At 39.3% G+C, this 17,478-nt stretch overlaps 1 pseudogene; it reads left to right on the plus strand.

Annotated features, from left to right (window-relative positions):
- Positions 1-14,688: 14,688 nt before the first annotated feature.
- On the plus strand, positions 14,689-14,767 carry LOC113196757 (U4 spliceosomal RNA; annotated as a pseudogene).
- The last annotated feature ends 2,711 nt before the right edge of the window (positions 14,768-17,478 follow it).

The following is a 17,478-nucleotide window of genomic DNA, read 5'->3' on the forward strand; positions in this document are numbered from 1 at the left end:
TTTGAAAATTTCCAAGACTGTTGCTAATTAATGTCATTCCAATAAGCCAGACCAACGTTTTAATTTAACACTTTTTTTAAAATTTTACACAGAGAGAAACAGATACCAAATCATAATTTACTATCTTTACCTAAATCAATGCACTGTATACCTAGTGAAATCTCCTTAGGCTACCCAATTCAAAAACTGATAAAAAAATAAAACTGAATGATTGGGAGTCACTTGCCAGCTTGGAAGTAGAGTTCTTTTAATTTTCTATTCTAAGTATTTAAGTTCTCTGGCATGAATTATCTGAAATCACAAACTAAACAATTACCTAACCCTAACTTTTAACTGCAAGATAGTGCAATACTTTAGAAACCCATTCAGATACCAGATTGTTACAATAAAAAAATTAATTTTTGTTAGACACACATTTAACTTAGATTATCCCCAAGAAACAATCTATAATAACCTTAAAACAGACCAGATAAGGAAAAAAATCTCTCCTAGGTTTTGAACTTCCATTTAATCATGACTCTTATTAGTGGCTAAAACAGACTATTGAAAGTTACCTATGTACCTTAGAGAACCTGGGCAGATTTTACTAATTATCTCATGTCTTTCTTAGTCCTACAACCTGAATTGCTAACATTTCTGACCTGCGAAGGAAGGGGAGCATCCAGGAGGAATGGATGCGGGGTTGGGAGTGTTGCATGGCCCATACGGAGGCAAATGTGATTGGGGCTTTCCCTCAGTGCCATTCATCTACCGATCACCCTAGATACCCCTGGGGGCTGTCGGAAGGGGGCTCAAGAGAAAGGAACCTTAAGAATTCGTCTGAGAGTAGCCCAGACCGGAATTCCTCAGTTGTTCCAAACTCTTTCCTCCACCTCCACGCATCCAAGGCAGATCGGGATTCCAGACACTGTGTACTCACGCCAATTGCTCTCCAGGCCCAGACAGAAAAGTTGGAAACGGCTTTGGCAGAACCCAACATGCCTGCTCTGTACTGAACAGGTGATTGAGAGCTGCCTAGGCCGAGAAACCTCTCACCCGAGTCTTGTAGAGTGGCGGCTGCACTAATTGCGTTTAAGTAGCCGACGGGTGCCCACCTTATCCTCCAAAAAGAAAGAGAGAGAAAGATGCACCTCAAACAGACATGGGGTGCATGCACTTACCTCAGTGTAGAATCTCAGTCTGGGACAGAATTTATGACTGAAAGTTTGGCTCCCATCCCCGAAGCCAATTAATGCTAATTTAATAATGAGGACAGGGTTTTGAGAAAAGTTAAAGCGAGATATCAAAGTTCTTTGATCCCCAGCAGGCATTTCTTAATTGCAGCAGGTGCACTCAGGCCAACTACAGGAAGAAAAGAAAACACTGCTTCCCTAATCTTGCTCACAATTTAGGTTAAAATCTAGCTAAAGTTATCTCCACACCCCTAAGGCAGATTGGAATTTGGGACTCTGCATTGGTCAAACTAAAACAATGCCATCACACTTAACAGAGACACACGGAGACACCCACAAAGACATAGATTCCCTTTCCAGATTCAAACTGAAACAATGAAAGTGGGTGCTGGCCCCAAGCCGACTGGGGCCTTCCCTTCAGACAAGCGAATTGGGGGAGCATCCCCCTCAGATTGGGTCTGACAACACCAGATTGGGAGATTAGTTCTCTTGCCAATGGTCGAGGGTGAGACTCAAAGGGATCGTAATTGATTGCCCCATGTTAGTTTGAAGGGATTGAATACAGAGACAGAAACAATAACATAATAACCACACTAACACTGCAAATCAGACCAAAGAGAAAGAGCGCTGCGCAACTTCCAAACAGATGGCTTTGGTAGAGCGAAAGTTCCACCGTTGCCTACAGATACAGATGGCTTAGATGGAGCGGGAGCTCCACCGTTGCCTACAGATGGCTTAGATGGAGCGGGAGCTCCACCGTTGCCTACAAAAATCCCTGGGACGTCTCCCAGGGTGGCAGGGGAGAAGTCCGAGTTCGTCAACTCCTTCTCAAGCTGCCCAGAATACAGAGCGACTACGCGTAATCGTACAGATGCAGCGCATAGAAACAAAGTATCAGCCAAGAGTTGCAAACATTACAGACATAAAAGTGACACCAGACGACACAACAGACACGACATGAGCTGGCCAGCTTACCTCCCAGTGATACCAGGTAGTCCTTGGGCAGGGATCCGGACGGGATGGGGGAGGGGCTGATATTTATCTCGGTGGAACCTCCAAATGAAAAGACCCCCGTTTCCCTGTCCAAGGAGAATCACACGAAACACTGGCTGCAAAAAGCACGAGGGATTTATTGGGGGACACAGGCGCCTGCGGGTGCCCAGCAGAACCTCAGCCGGAGCTTTGGTGAGCTGGCACACCGGGCTTGGGGATACAGAGATTTTTATAGGGTAAAGGGGCAGTTTTCAAGCACGGCAAACAATAGGTTTCTTATTAGTTAATTTTAAACCCAGCATATAGGCTACCTAAAGGGCAAAGTTGTTTTTCACTTTATGTTACTGGAAAAGCCACATAAAAGTTACATGTTAGCACTCTGGTCCTCCTGTTGCTGCTCATTCAGGCATGCCTTAGGACCTGGTCCTTTGTGCTTTCTCAACCGGTTACACCTAACTGATTGTCTGAAAAACACCTCTGGTGCCTGCATAGGTTTGTGACATGCCTCAGTGGTTTTGCAACTAGGCCTGAGGTTGTTGGGCTGGGGTCTTTCACACATTTTTGCATAAAAATATATGCAAATTAATATAAATTAACAAAATTAGCATCAGTTTGAAACAAATGTCTCAACTTCAGTACAAATGGCTGAGGCAGCAATTTTCTTTGCTGTTGATGCTGGGGACCACTGAGCTGGGTCCCCAACCCTATTTTGTATTTTTTTTTTTGGGGGGGGGCGGCTGGGGGATTGAAACCACTGCCTTGTGCGTGCAAGGCAAGCACTCTACCAACTGAGCTATATCCCCAGCCCAAAACTTTCTCGCTTTGGAGGTGGGGGTTACCAGGGATTGAACTCAAGGGTATTTGACCACTGAGCCCCATTTCCAGCCAAATTTTGTATTTTATTTATTTTTGTGGTGCTGGAGATTGAACCTAGGGCCTTGTGCATGCCAGGTAAGCCCTCTACCAAGTGAGCTATATCACCAGCTCCTATTTTGTATTTTATTTAGAGAATACAGGGTCTCACTGAGTTGCTTAGCACCTGTTTGTTTTTTTTTTTTTTTTGTACCAGGAATTGAACTCAGGCACACAATCACTGAGCCACATTCCCAGTCCTATTTTGTATTTTATTTTGAGACAGGGTTTCACTCAGTTGCTAAGCCCCTTGCCCATTGCTGAGGCTGGCTTTGAAATCCTAATCCTCCTAATCCTGCCTCAGCCTCTCCTAGACCCTGGGATTACAGGAGTGTGCCACCATGCCTGGCAAGAAGTACACTCTTTATTATCCAGATAACAATCTGTATTATACACTTTTTGTTTAATCAAGTAAATTTGAAAGCACTATGAGAAGTTAAAAAGTTATACACTCCCCCCAAAACAAAACAAGAACTGAAAGTATACTCAGAGTATGAACTCAGTTCCGTCATTTTCTGGTTGGTGACCTTTGTGCTTCAGTTTCCTCACAGTATTAATAAATAGTACCTACTTCCAGTTGTGAGGCATTAACAGTATCTATCATTAGCCACAATTTTTTTTGTTTTTTTTTGTTTTTTTTAGAGAAAGAACTTTTTTTTTTATATTTATTTTCGGCAGACACAACATCTTTGTTTGTATGTGGTGGTGAGGATAGAACCTGGGCCGCCACGCATGCCAGGCGAGCGTGCTACTGCTTAAGCCACATCCCCAGCCCATAGCCACACCATTTTTAGAATGCTTTACTCTTAGGAAATGTCAAGATTTTGTTAAGTAATTGTAGACCTGTGTGAATAAATGATCTCACCTGTAAATAATTGGTATTGCCAAATCCAGATTGTCTTTTTTTCCTTATATGAAGACTAGGGGCTGGGGATGTGGCTTTGTAGTAGGGTGCTGACCCAGGCCCATTTGAGACCCTGGGTTCAAACCCCAGCACTGCAAACAACAAAAAAACAGAACTATCTTTTCTTTAGCAGTTTCACCAAAAATATTCCTATAGTACAAGTCATTAAAAATCTTTTAAGGGGCTGGAGTTGTGGCTCAGTGGTAGAGCACTTGCCTAGCATGTGTGAGGCCCTGGGTTCGATCCTTAGCACCACATATAAATAAATAAATAAAAATAAAGGTATTGTGTCCAACTATAACCAAAATAAATAAATAAATAAAAATAAAAAGTATTTTAAAAACAATTTAATGTTTAAAAAGTAAATTGGGGCCTAGTACAGTGGTGCACACCTATAATCCTAGCAACTGGGGAGGTTGAGCAGGAGGATGGCAAGTTCAAGGCCAGACTCAGCAAGTTAGTGAAGCCCTAAGCAACCTATTGAAACCCTGTCTCAAAATAAAAAGAACTGGAGATGAGACTCAGTGTTATATACCCTGGATTAAATTCCTAGTACCAAATAAAAAAATAAAAATTAATATATATTTTTTTTTTAGATAAAAAGGATTGGGGCTGTTGCTCAGTGGTTAAGCACCCCTGCGTTCAATCCCTGGGATCAAAAACAAAACTGAGTAGGGTTAAAAAAGAAAAATGAAAACTATCAAAGGATCAAACATTGAGTACTGAATGTGCAAGTTTTTCTGGCAAACAGGGAACCAAGTCTACCACAGATCTAGATAGGCTTTCTAGATGTGGTTTGGAAGAAAAGAAGTGAGGTAAATCTTTTAAAACCAAAAGCCCATGAATTACATCCCACATTAAAAAAAAAAAAAAAAAAAATCTTGCTAAGCACAGTGGCACACACCTGTAATCTCAGCTACTTGGGAAGCTGAGGCAGGAAGATCACAAGTTTGAGGACAGCTTAGGCAATTTAGCAAGATGCTGTTTCAAAATAAAATTTAGATAACTGGGGATGCAGCTCAGTAGTAAAAGTGCCCCCCTTGGGCTGGAGTTGTAGCCACAAGCTGTTGGTAGAGCACTTGTCTAGCATGCGTGAGGCCCTGGGTTTGATTATCAGCACTACATATAAATAAATGAATAAAATAAAGGTCCATCAACATCTAAAAAAATATTTTTAAAAAAATGCCCCTGGGTTCAATCACTAGGGGGGAAAAGTCTCAGACTGGGGATATAGCTCAGTGGTAGAGCATTTGTTTAGCCCACAAATCCTGGGTTCAATCCCTAGTACTGTTGTAACAAACCCAGCCTCAGCAATTTATCAAGGCTCTGGCTCTAAAAGCTCCCTTTCACCTTCTGAATGTACCTCTTATTGCTCTAAGGCTTATTTTTAATATTTTTTTAGTTGTAGATGGACACAATGCCTTCATTTGTTTTGTTTTGTTTTGTTTTTTAATGTGGTGCCTCGGATCCAATTCAGTGCCTCATGCAAGCTAGGCAAGTGCTCTACCACTGAGCCACAACCTGACCCAAGTTTTTTTAAAAAGTTTTTTTTTTTTTTTTCTCTCCTCTCTGCTCTTCCCCCATCCCTAACAAGATTAGGGAGAAAGTGTTATCTTTTCTTCCCCAAGTTAATTGCCCTTGTACACACCCACTACAAGAAGGAGATGCCTACAGAGGATCTGGAAAGTAAATATCTCCCAAATTAACAAGTGAATCCTAACACGCCCTGGGACCCCCCCCCCCCCAGGATTCCCTACCATAGCACACCTGGAATGTAATCCTTGAAAGGTTCCTTTAAAACCCTCCAGTACTTCCTGATTAAGAGAGTCACAACCTTTGGGACTGGAGTCCTCTGTGTTTCTCCTTTGCTAACAAAGCAATAAACTTTTTTCCTTTTTTTCTCAAAACGGTGTCCTCATTATTAAATTGGCATTGATCGCACTGGGGACAGGGACCGAGTTTTTTGTTACACTGTGATGGCAAAACCAGACCTGGTTGTGATGGTGGGCTGGGGCTGTAGCTCCGTGGTGGAGCTCTTGCCTAACATGTGTGAAACACTGGGTTCAATCCTTAACACCACATAATGATAAATAAATAAATAAAATAAAGGTGAAAGACCCTAGCCCAGTTAGCCCAGTTACCTAAGGCGAAGATATGAAATCAAGATACCGGGCTTGTCATAAACAGGCTCAGGCGCCGGATGTGCTTTCCATATAACCGGTTGAGAAAGGACAGAGCACCCACATCCTGAGGCATGAATGAATAAACAGGAACAGAAAGAATAGAATGCAGACCTGTGGTTTTTGGAATGCAGACCTGTACCCCCTAGGTGGCCTATATGCTAGATTTAAACAAACCAATAAGAAACCTGTTGCTTCCCGCGGGTGCGGAAACCTGTCCCAAACCCTATAAAAATCTCTGTATCCCCAAGCCCCGTGTGCCACTTCACCAAAGCTCTGGCTGAGGTTCTGCTGGGCACCCGCAGGGGCCTATGTCTCAATAAACCACCTCGTGTTTTTGCAGCCAGTGTTTCGTGTGATTCTCCTTGGACAGGGAAACGGGGGTCTTTCATAAACGGGGTGTTTTTCAAAGGTATTGTGTCCATCTACAACTAAAAATATATTTTTAAAAAATGAGTTAGGTCCAGTGGCACACGCCTGTTATCCCAGTGACTCCAGAGGCTGAGGCAGGAGGATCATGATTTCAAACCCAGCCTCAGCATCTTATCAAGGCCCTGGCTCTAATAAAATATATAAAAAGGGCTTGGATGTGGCTTAGAGGTTAAGCGCCACTGGATTCAATCCCTGGTTTAAAAAAAAAAAGTTATGGTCATAAACCAATGCCTGGGGAAAGGGTCAGTTTTGTCCTCCCTACCCTGTAGCCTTTCTCTGGGAAGCATAATTAACCATGAGTCCCTACCTTTTGGGTTATAAATAACTGCCTTAGGAGCTGGACTGCACTCTTTTTTTTTTTTTTTTTGTAATGTTTCTTTGTTTCTTTTTTTTTATTGGTTGTTCACAACATTACAAAGCTCTTGACATATCATATTTCATACATTAGATTGAAGTGGGTTATGAACTCCCAATTTTACCCCAAATGCAGATTGCAGAATCACATCGGTTACACATCCACAATTTTACATAATTCCCTATTAGTAATTGTTGTATGGACTGCACTCTTGAAATGTAAAAGAAGCCTGTGAAAAGAGCCCTTTCTTCTTATCTGTTTCTGTAAGCAAGCTGTATGTTAGAGACCCTGCACTAGGCTGCCAGTTGCATAAATTAGGGCTTTTTTTTTTTCCTTTTTTTTAAGAGGAAAAAGCTCCAATGATAGGATGGGTCTAAAATGATGCCAAACAACCTATAAATGTAGACACTGTGAATCAGGGCTCAGAATTTGGAGTTTCGTTTTCCTCTGGGCCTGCTGGCATGATAGAACATTTAGATTCTCCTCTCTGAGTGCTGCTTGCTGCTTCCAGATCAGTCTGTTTCCTGCAATAGTACCTTGAAGGAAAAAAAAGCAAAATCTTCAGGTCTTGTTGATTGCTGTTTTGGGGTTTTTTTTTTGTGTGTGTGTGTGTGTGTGTTTTTTTTTTTTTTTTTTGGAGGGGGGGGAGTTTGTTTTAGTATAAACATGTGGTTCTATTTTCAGAGACATAAATATTTCAGTTACAAATATAAATCATCATTGTCCACATATGGTATAACTTTGATTTTGATTAGAATCAACGAAACTAAAGTGGCAATTTTCAGTTTTATTAAAATAAAGTGATTTTGAAATTGTTTACAATAGCTTCTTTAATGCTTGAGATTTTTACCAGTTTATAACTTTGTTACAAAGATAATCAGCATAACATATTTGATAGATTTGTATGTATTTAAGGAAGATCACTTGATTGGCTGGTTTTTTTTTTTTTTTTTTTTTTTTTTTTTTTTTTTTTTTTTTTTTAAATATTTATTTATTTTGAGTTCTCGGCGGACACAACACCTTTGCTTGTTTGTGGTGCTGAGGATCGAACCCGGGCCGCACGCATGCCAGGCGAGCGCGCTACCGCTTGAGCCACATCCCCAGCCGATTGGCTGGTTTTATCTGGACTCCTCACTTAGGTAAACACTGAGCTGGCTGGAGATAATGGTCTGCTGTGTACTTGAGGACTCTGTCTCAAAAATATGGCTACCCTTGCCCCCTGACTTGTGTGTGACAAATCAAAATTGTGATGATATCACCTAGGCAGGTCTGCAGTGGCATTAGCAACCAAGGTGACGAGGCAGGGTTTACAAATTAGGATCAACTCAACTGCAAATTACAGGAAGCAAAAGGGAAAGAAAAAGAAAATAAGCTAAATAAACTAAAATTCTAATAAACAAGATCGAATTTTGTCTTTCCCATATAAGAAGTCTTAAGGTAGTAAATCCAAAGTCAGCAAGGTGCTCCATGTTTTTAGAATCCAGTCCCCTATCTCCTTACCATGTAATCATTCCTCTCTCAAGTTTGTCTCTCAAGCTCTGTCCAAGAGCTCTCACTTGCCAAGTTCCAACTATATTCTGGTCAGTAGGAAAGAGGAAAAAAGATTGAGATAGCCCCACATTTTCAGAACAATTCCCAGAAGCTGCTTACAATTCTGGTTACTCCTATTATCCAGAATGTAATCAATCACATGGTCACACTTAGGTGTAAGGGATGATAGGAATGTAGTCTTTATTCTTGTTGGCCACATGCCCAGTAGGAACACAGGATTTCTACAGCTGTGGAAGAGGGGTGAAAAGATGTCAGGCACAACTAGCAAATGACCATAAATAATAAGATCATCGAAAAAAATGAATACATTAATTTTGCAAATTTACCATTTGCAAAAATATGAAGCATATGATACTTAATATTTTCATAAGAATGCACACAAGTAATTCTCAGCATAAGACTTATTTTGTCACTGTAAACTGATTTATACCTTTGGGAATCTAAGAACTTATCTTCAAACCACAATATTGGCTCTACTAATAACTAAAAGCCTGATCAATTCACTTTATCCTTTTGAGTCTGCTCTTTTGTAATACACAAGGTATAGATTAAATGACCCCAAAGGTATTATTTTAATGAAGAATACTAAAGCCTAAAGTAAAAATCAACAGGTATTGACTGATCATTCTAGTTTTGTAATAAAACAGTGTCTTTTCTGTTAATAAGCTTACAGTTAAATTGGTAAAGTAAGATAACCTTTGAACACATGGAAAATGTCTGAGGATGCCCATTATTTTATGAGTTCATTCCCGAGACAAAAGAGAAAAACTCACCTTCCCAGGGCTCCATGTGTCAGATATATACTGTATACTCTGGTCTCTCAACTGCATGAGATTTCAAGTCAGAAGAGAGATGGAATGAAGATGGAGGCACTGCTTGGCATTTCATTGTGATACAATAACCAGCATCCAAAAATAGTAGGGCAAGAGATGTTAGAGGTCATGTTCAGTGTCTAGTGTCAGCAGCGAGAGTGGGGAGAGTGGGAGATCTACTTGCACCCCATGGTGGCATCAACAAGATCAACATTAGAATAGCAGAACAATATAATTTTGGTATTAGTCCTATATAGCTACTGAGCCTTTTTTTCTGCACACTCATAGATTCTAGGAGACATCTGGATCCTTTTTTTTTTTTAAAGAGTGAGAGAGGAGAGAGAGAGAGAATTTTTAATATTTATTTTTTAGTTCTCGGAGGACACAAAATCTTTGTTGGTATGTGGTGCTGAGGATCGAACCCAGGCCGCACGCATGCCAGACGAGCGCGCTACTGCCTGAGCCACATTCCCAGCCCCTGGATCCTTTAATAAATATATTTTCTGTTTAAACTAGAAATGAGACTAGATTCTGTTATTTGCAACTGTGGATCCTAACTAAAACACACTGACTGATTATAATTAAGACAACACATAATTAAATGTTGATTAATTTAGAAATAATAGATTGATAAGTGCTACAACCCAGGCACAGTGGTGCACACCTATATCTTAGTGCTTCAGGAAGCTGAGGCAGCAGGATCATGAGTTCGAAGCCAGGCTCAGTAATTTAGCGAGGCCCTAAGCAGTGAACCCTGCTCAGGGTTCAATGAAACCCTGTTTCAAAATAAAACACAAACAAAGAGCTGGAGATGTGGCTAAGTGGTTGAACACTGTGAGTTCAATCCCCAGTACCAAATAAATAAATAAATAAATAAGTGCTGTGGATGTTCTGAAGAAAGAAAAATGAACAAGAGTTGTCAAGACTTCTGGAAAGATCTGGAACTTGAGCTGTATCTTGGAATTAAGTAGGATTTAAATAGATGGATAGACAGTTGTTTTAAGATAACAGAAGTATAAAAAAATAATTAACCTTTGTGGGTGTGGTGGTGCATATCTGTAATCCCAGCAACTCTGGAGGTTGAGGCAGGAGGATTCCAAGTCCCAGGCCAACCTGGACAATTTATTAAGATCCTGTCTCAAAAAAAAAAAAAAAAAGGAATTGGACATGGTGGTGCACACCTGTAATCCCAGTGACTTGGGAGACTGAGACAGGAGGGTTGTAAATTCAAAGTCAGTATCAGCAACTTAGTGAGACCCTGGAGAGGTGGGGGGAGGGGGGAGAGGGAAAGAGGGAGGAGGGGAGGGGATTGAAATAACTTGTGCTGGGAAAAATGGAAAATAAAATTGGGATATGACATAATTAACTGGTACTGAGAAAAATAAAATTGGGATAGCTATGTTTTTGGTGGGTACCCAGAAGCACTTTACCATTGATTTACATCCCTAGCCCTTTTTGGTGGTGGTTGTTTTTGTTTTGAAACAGGGTCTTGCTAAATTGCTTAAGAGTATAAGTTGCTAAAGCTGGCTTAGAACTTGCAACCCTCCTGCCTCAGCCTCTTGAGTTGCTGGGATTATAGGTACACACAGTGTACCATTGTGCCCATACAGGATAGCTATTTTTTAAAAAAAATAATTATTTTATTATTTTATTTATTTTTATGTAGTGCTAAGGATTGAACCCAGTCCCTCACACATGCTAGGCAAGCATTCTGCCATGGAGCTACAGCCCAACCCAGGGACAACTATTTTAAACAGAGAGATCATATCATGTATTCTTTTGTTAATACACCCTCATATTAAATATTATTTTAATATAATATTGGATACATATAAAACATGTTTTCACATGTCATAATAAAAACTGTGAATCTAATATCCATTCTAAGAATTGGTCTATATCTTCCATATATGAGTTTATTTCCCATTCTGAATCCTCCAGCTTACTGAGATCACTCCTATTTTGAATTTTATATTTACCATTCTTTTTAAAAATAGTTTTAGAGCTGGGCACGGTGGTGAACACCTGTAATCCCAGCATCTTGGGAGGCTAAGGCAGGAGGATTGTGACTTCAAAGCCAGCCTCAGCAATGGCAAGGCACTAAGCAACTCTGTGAGACCCTGTCTCTAAATAAAATGCAAAATAGGGCTGGGGCTGTAGCTTAATAGTTGAGTGCCCCTGAGTTCAAACCCTGGTACCCCCACTCCACGCAAAAATAGTTTTAGCATATACATATGGGCCCAAGATATAAACAATTTTAATACTGTTTGGGGGCTTTATAAAAATTACATCAAACTATACGCAGTCTGTTGGGCTTGCTTGTCTTACTCTATATTTTGTTCTGTGATTCTTTCACATTGTTTCAGATAACTGTAGTTCAGAAAATTTTCACTGCTGTATACAATTCTATTTTTGAATCACTACAGTTTATTTAAGCATTCTCTCATTGAAGAACATTTGGAATGTTTCCAGTTGTTTTACAACCATGAACAGTGTTACTTTTGACATTCTTTTTTCCCTTGGTACTGGGGATTGAAACTAGGTGCTCTCTACCACTGAGATAAATCCCCAGCCCTTCATAAAATTTTATTTTGGAACAGGATATCACAAAGTTTCCCAGGTTGGCCTGGAACTTGCCATTCTCCTACATCAGCTTCCCAAGTAGATGGGTGGGACAATGTGTGCCACCATGCCTGATGTGTGTGTGTGTGTGTGTGTGTGTGTGTGTAGACACACACACATTCTTATACATGTAACATATATGTTAATTAAAGGGGCAAAGACTTGAGAAGATAGGAGAGAATGATTTAAGTCACAGGCAGAAGGGATAGCCTTTGATTGGAGGGTGAATTACTTCACTCTTTTTAAAATTTTTTTAATACTTTTATTTATTTGTTTATTTTTATGTATTTTGTGCTGAGAATCAAACCCAGTGTCTCACATGTGCTAGCCAAGCACTTACTGCTGAGCCACAACCACAGCCTCTACTTGTCTCTTAATATGAAGGACAGTAAGTTTAGATGCAGGTGTGATAGTTTCGTGATAGGAAGAGTCAAAGAAGATAAAACCAGGTCACTCCAGAGTTGAGGTTTTCTCAGGAAAGCACAATGAAAAGTAAAAGAGACATGGACTTGAAGTATTTGCAGAAAGCAACTTAACCACTGAACCTGAATCTGAACTGAATGGAGAAATGACTACGGAAGGAGACAGGGTTAAAGTGGAAACTTAACTGAATTTGAGCTCTGGATGGTGCTTGGGGTTTGATTCTAGGCAAGCACTCGAGCAAGTAAGCCAAAAAAAAAAAAAAATACAATTGCAGATTGTATTTTGGTGGCTCACACCTGCAATCCCAGCTCCTTGGGAGGCTGAGGTGGAAGGACAATTAGAGCACAGAAATTTGAATCAAGCTATGCAACATAATGAGACCTCAACTCTTAAAACAAATAAACAAACAAACAAAAAAGGATAGAGTGTTTAAATTTTTTTTAGCTGTAGATGGACACAATATCTTTATTTTTTATTTACTTTTATGTGGTGCTGAGGATGGAACCCAGGGCCTCACACGTGCAAGGCAAGTGCTCTACCACTGTGTCACAACTGCAGCCTAAAGGTTTAAATTTTGATACTGGAGACTTTACTATTTTAGAATCATGCAAATGCCCAGGATTTCAGCTACAGTCTCTCTGTTCTTCATAGTTCAAATACAGTTGATTTAACACTGATCATTTTCACTTTCACTGCCTGTGGAAGTTGGGATCTCTCCCAAAATTTATTTATTTATTTGCTCCCCGACCTCCTTCCCTTCTTTCTCTCTTACTTTTTGTGATCCTGGGGATCACATGTCCTCATACATGCTAGGCAACTGCTCTACCTCTGAGTCTTATCCCCAGCACCTTCCCAAGATTTCTGTAAGTTCACAGTGAGACGGGTTTTCATGATTATATGGGCCTCTGAATTGCTCAATCTCACATCTTATTACTGTTCTAAAACATTCAGCGTAGGCCTGTAGGCCCTTTCTCCAATTTCTTTTTTTTTTTTTTTTAAAGAGAGAGTGAGAGAGGAGAGAGAGAGAATTTTTAATATTTATTTTTTAGTTCTCGGCGGACACAACATCTTTGTTGGTATGTGGTGCTGAGGATCGAACCCGGGCCGCATGCATGCCAGGCGAGCGCGCTACCGCTTAAGCCACATCCCCAGCCCCCTTTCTCCAATTTCAACAATAAATTTACTCCTTTAGTTTTCATGGGGAGAGAGTTACATGGTACTTGATCAAGACTGCTTCTATTTTTTTTTTTTTTTTTTGGTACCAGGGATTGAACCCATGGCCACTTAACCACTGAACCATATCCCCAGTCTTTCTTTTATATTTTATTTTAAGACAGGGTCTCACTAGGTTGCCTACAGCCTAACTTGCTGAGGCTGGCTTTGAACCTGCGATCCTCCTGCCTCAGCCTTTCCAGCCACTGGAATTATGGGTTTGTGCCACTGTACCTGGCTAAAGCCTTCATTCTAATGTTACCTTCCCTATTTTTCTCCTTCCTTTCCATGTCTTCTGTTGTGTAGACCATGTTCCCCAGTTTTTTCTTAAGCTTGAAGCTGGCTAACACCCTCAGGTTGAACCAGAAGCAATGTAAACAGGTGCTTACCAACTTAAAGGACTTATTAAAATACAGTATTCTTCCCAACTAGAACATTTCACTTCCACAGAGGACTTTAATGCCATATATTAAAGCAGTAAATTGTTCTTATCTCCATCCAAATACAATGTGATCCAACTGAAATGGTTGTGTTGTTTTGAGAAGAGATTTGGCTATGTTGCTCTGCTGGATCTCCCAGCTCAGGAGATCCTTCTGCCTCAGCCTCCTGAGTAGCTGGGATTACAGGCATGTACCACCATGCTTGGCTCATCCAACTATAATTTGATGGAAAAGAAGGGTACTAAGAAAGCATTCCCACTGGGCATAGTGGCACACACCTGTGATCCCAGGAAGTCAGGAGGCTGAGGCAGGAGGATCACAAGGTCAAAGCCAGCCTCAGCAACTTAGTGAGGCCCTAAGCAATTTAGCAAGATGCTGTCTCAAAATTAAAAAAAAAAAAAGAAAGCAGTCAACTATGTAGCATAATAAGACCAGCACCATTTGATTTCATGTCTCACTTTTTAAATTACTTATACTATATCCTCAATAGTAAGTTATTTTGCAATTCTGAAAAATATTTGAAAAAAAAAAAAAAACCTTTAGGTTTTTTTAAACTCTCATAATTTTGAAATGTCTTTTGTTCAAATGTTTGAAAAGAACATTCTTACCAGGTGAGGGAGCTGGGGAGCTATTCCTAAGCATTTTCACAAGGAAGGAGTATTACTAAAGATTTAAAGTTTAGCTTTGCACAGAGGCAGTATTGTAGCCTATGAATTTATCTGAGGTATGATTATTGCTAATTGAAAACTTTTGGAAAAGTTTTCAATTAGCAATGGAGACTGATTAAAACAAAACAAAACAGGTGCAATGGTCGGTTCTTGCCTATAATCTCAACAACTGGGGAGGCTGAGGCAGGAGGATCACAAGTTTGAGGCCAGCCTCAGCAATTTAGTGAGGCCCTAAGCATTTTAGTGAGACCCTGTCTCAAAATAAAAAAAGCAAAACAGACTGCGGATGCAGCTCAGTGGTAAAGTACCCCTGGGTTAAATCTCTAATATTAAAAAAAAAAAAAAATTGTTCTTTAAAGAAAATGAAGAGGCAAACTAATAGGCAGGAAAAGAATCATTGCAAATATATGCCTGACAAAGGACTTGTACCTGGAGAATATAAGAATTCTTATAACACCATAATAGGCAAAAAATTAAAAATGGCAAAAAAATTCTGAACATTCACTTTGCCAAAGAAGATATTTGTATGTCAAACCAGCACAAAAATAGTCTGAATATCATCAGTCAGTAAGGACATATAAATTAAACTACAACGAGACACAACTATACAAAGTTTAAAGTTTAAAAAGACTGATCCTACCAAATATTGACAAGGATGTAGAACAAATGGAACGTTCCTTGAGTACTGATAGGAATGTAACAGAGTTTAAACACTTAATAGTTTGGAAGTTTCTTAAAAAGTTAAACATATACCTACTATATGACCCAGGCTTTTACTCTTAAGTTACCTATATAAAATAAATGATTTGTACACAGATAAAGACTTGTACCAGATGTCTATAGCACTTTTATTTGTAATATCCAAAAAAAGCAGGAGGTGGGGAACCCAAATGTCTATCAAAAGGTAACAAGGGCTGGGGTTCTGGTTCAGTGGTAGAGTGCTTGCCTAGCATGTGTGAAGCACTGGGTTCCATTCTCAGCACCACATAAAAATAAAATAAAATAAATAAAGGTATTGTGTCCATCTACAACTAAAAAAAATTTTTAAAAAGAGTAATAAATTGTGATATATCCATAAAATGACATACTATTTGCAATCAGTGAGACAACTGATATATACAACAACATGAGTGAATCTTTTTTTTTTAAAGTACCACAAAAGTACTTTTTTAAAAATTATTTTTTATTTGTAATTCGACAGAATACCTTTTATTTTATTTATTTTTATCTGGTGCTGAGGATCGAACTCAGGGCCTCCTACATGCTAAGTGAGCACTCTACCACTGAGCCCCAACCCCAGCCCCAACATAGGTGAATCTTAAAAGTGCAAGTGAAAGAAGTCAGACCCCCCAAAAAAAATCCAAAGGGGGGATATATTTAACAATTCCATTTACATAAAATTCTGCAAAATGCAAACTATAGTGGGAGAAAGGACAGATGAGAAAGAGTTTCAAGACGGGCATATAAGGACACTATTGGGGATAATTGATATGTTCATTATACTAATTGTCATGATGGTTTATTTGTGTATGTCAAAACTATTCAAAATGTACACTTTAGGGCTGGGATGTAGCTCAATTATAGTTTGTGTTTAGTACCTGCAAGGCCATAGATTCAATCCCCAAGATAAAAAAATATATATTTATTTGGGGTTGGGAGGTTGGGGTTGTAGCTCAGTGGTAGAGCATTTGTCAAGCACATGTGAGGCACTGGGTTCAATCCTCAGCACCACATAAAAATAAATAAAATAAAGGAATTGTGCCCATCTACAACCAAAAAAATTTTTTTATAAATACCCTGGCTTCTTGTTGTTTTGAATAAAGTAAAACAAAGTAATATATGTAACTAGACAGAAAAATAAAATACAAAAAAGGTATACAAAACGAAAAGAAAAAGATCCTCTTCCCACTTAGCAAGTCTTTCAAAGATAACCAATATCAACAAATTGTTATAGTTTCCCAAAGGAAAAAGATACATTGATTTGTGTTTACATTTTGTTTTTATGAAACAAATGCTGAAACAAACATCCCCATTGCACATCTGTGGTTATTTTCCTAAATAAAGTCCTAAATTTGAACTATAAGCATGATGGATATTATATGAAATTACACAGGGGCTGGAGAAGTAGCTCAATGGTAAAGGACATGCTTAGCATGTACAAGGCCCTGCCTGGATTCAATCACTAGCACCACCAAGAGAGAGAAAGAGACAGAGGCCGGGGGGGGGGGGGATATTTTAGGAATTAAATTTGAATGATATTTAGGTTTGTCAATTTCTAAATTTAGCCTCAAATTTATAAAGCTTAAAAGAATTATTAAGTATGATAAATTCAAATCTATTGAATTTATACAAAATATGGTATGATATCAGTTGAAATTGAAGGTATTAAAACTGGAGGAAAGGAAAAATAATCATTATTATTTATGATATTAAAAGATATTTAGTGTCATTTTTTTTCCCCTCAGTACTGGGGATCAAACCTAGGGCCTTGCACATGCTAGGCAGGCACTCTACCACTGAGCTAAATCCAAAGTCTTTCTAATCTTTTATTTTAAGGTAGGATCTTGCTAAGTTGCCCAGGAAGACCTTGAACTTTTGATCCTCCTGCTTCAGATTCCTTGGTAGCTGGAATTACAGGTCTGAACTATCAGTAGCACCTGCTTTAGTGTCTTTATAATTGAAAATACCACCACCAAACAAATCCACTTTCTGACTGTCTAACAAAATTAATTTTACCTATCTACTATTCGGCAACATAACAGACTTTATTTTCTTGCTAAGTTCCCAGGATGGTCTCAAACT

The sequence above is a fragment of the Urocitellus parryii genome, chromosome 6, assembly GCF_045843805.1.
Source record: "Urocitellus parryii isolate mUroPar1 chromosome 6, mUroPar1.hap1, whole genome shotgun sequence".
Classification (NCBI taxonomy): domain Eukaryota; kingdom Metazoa; phylum Chordata; class Mammalia; order Rodentia; family Sciuridae; genus Urocitellus; species Urocitellus parryii.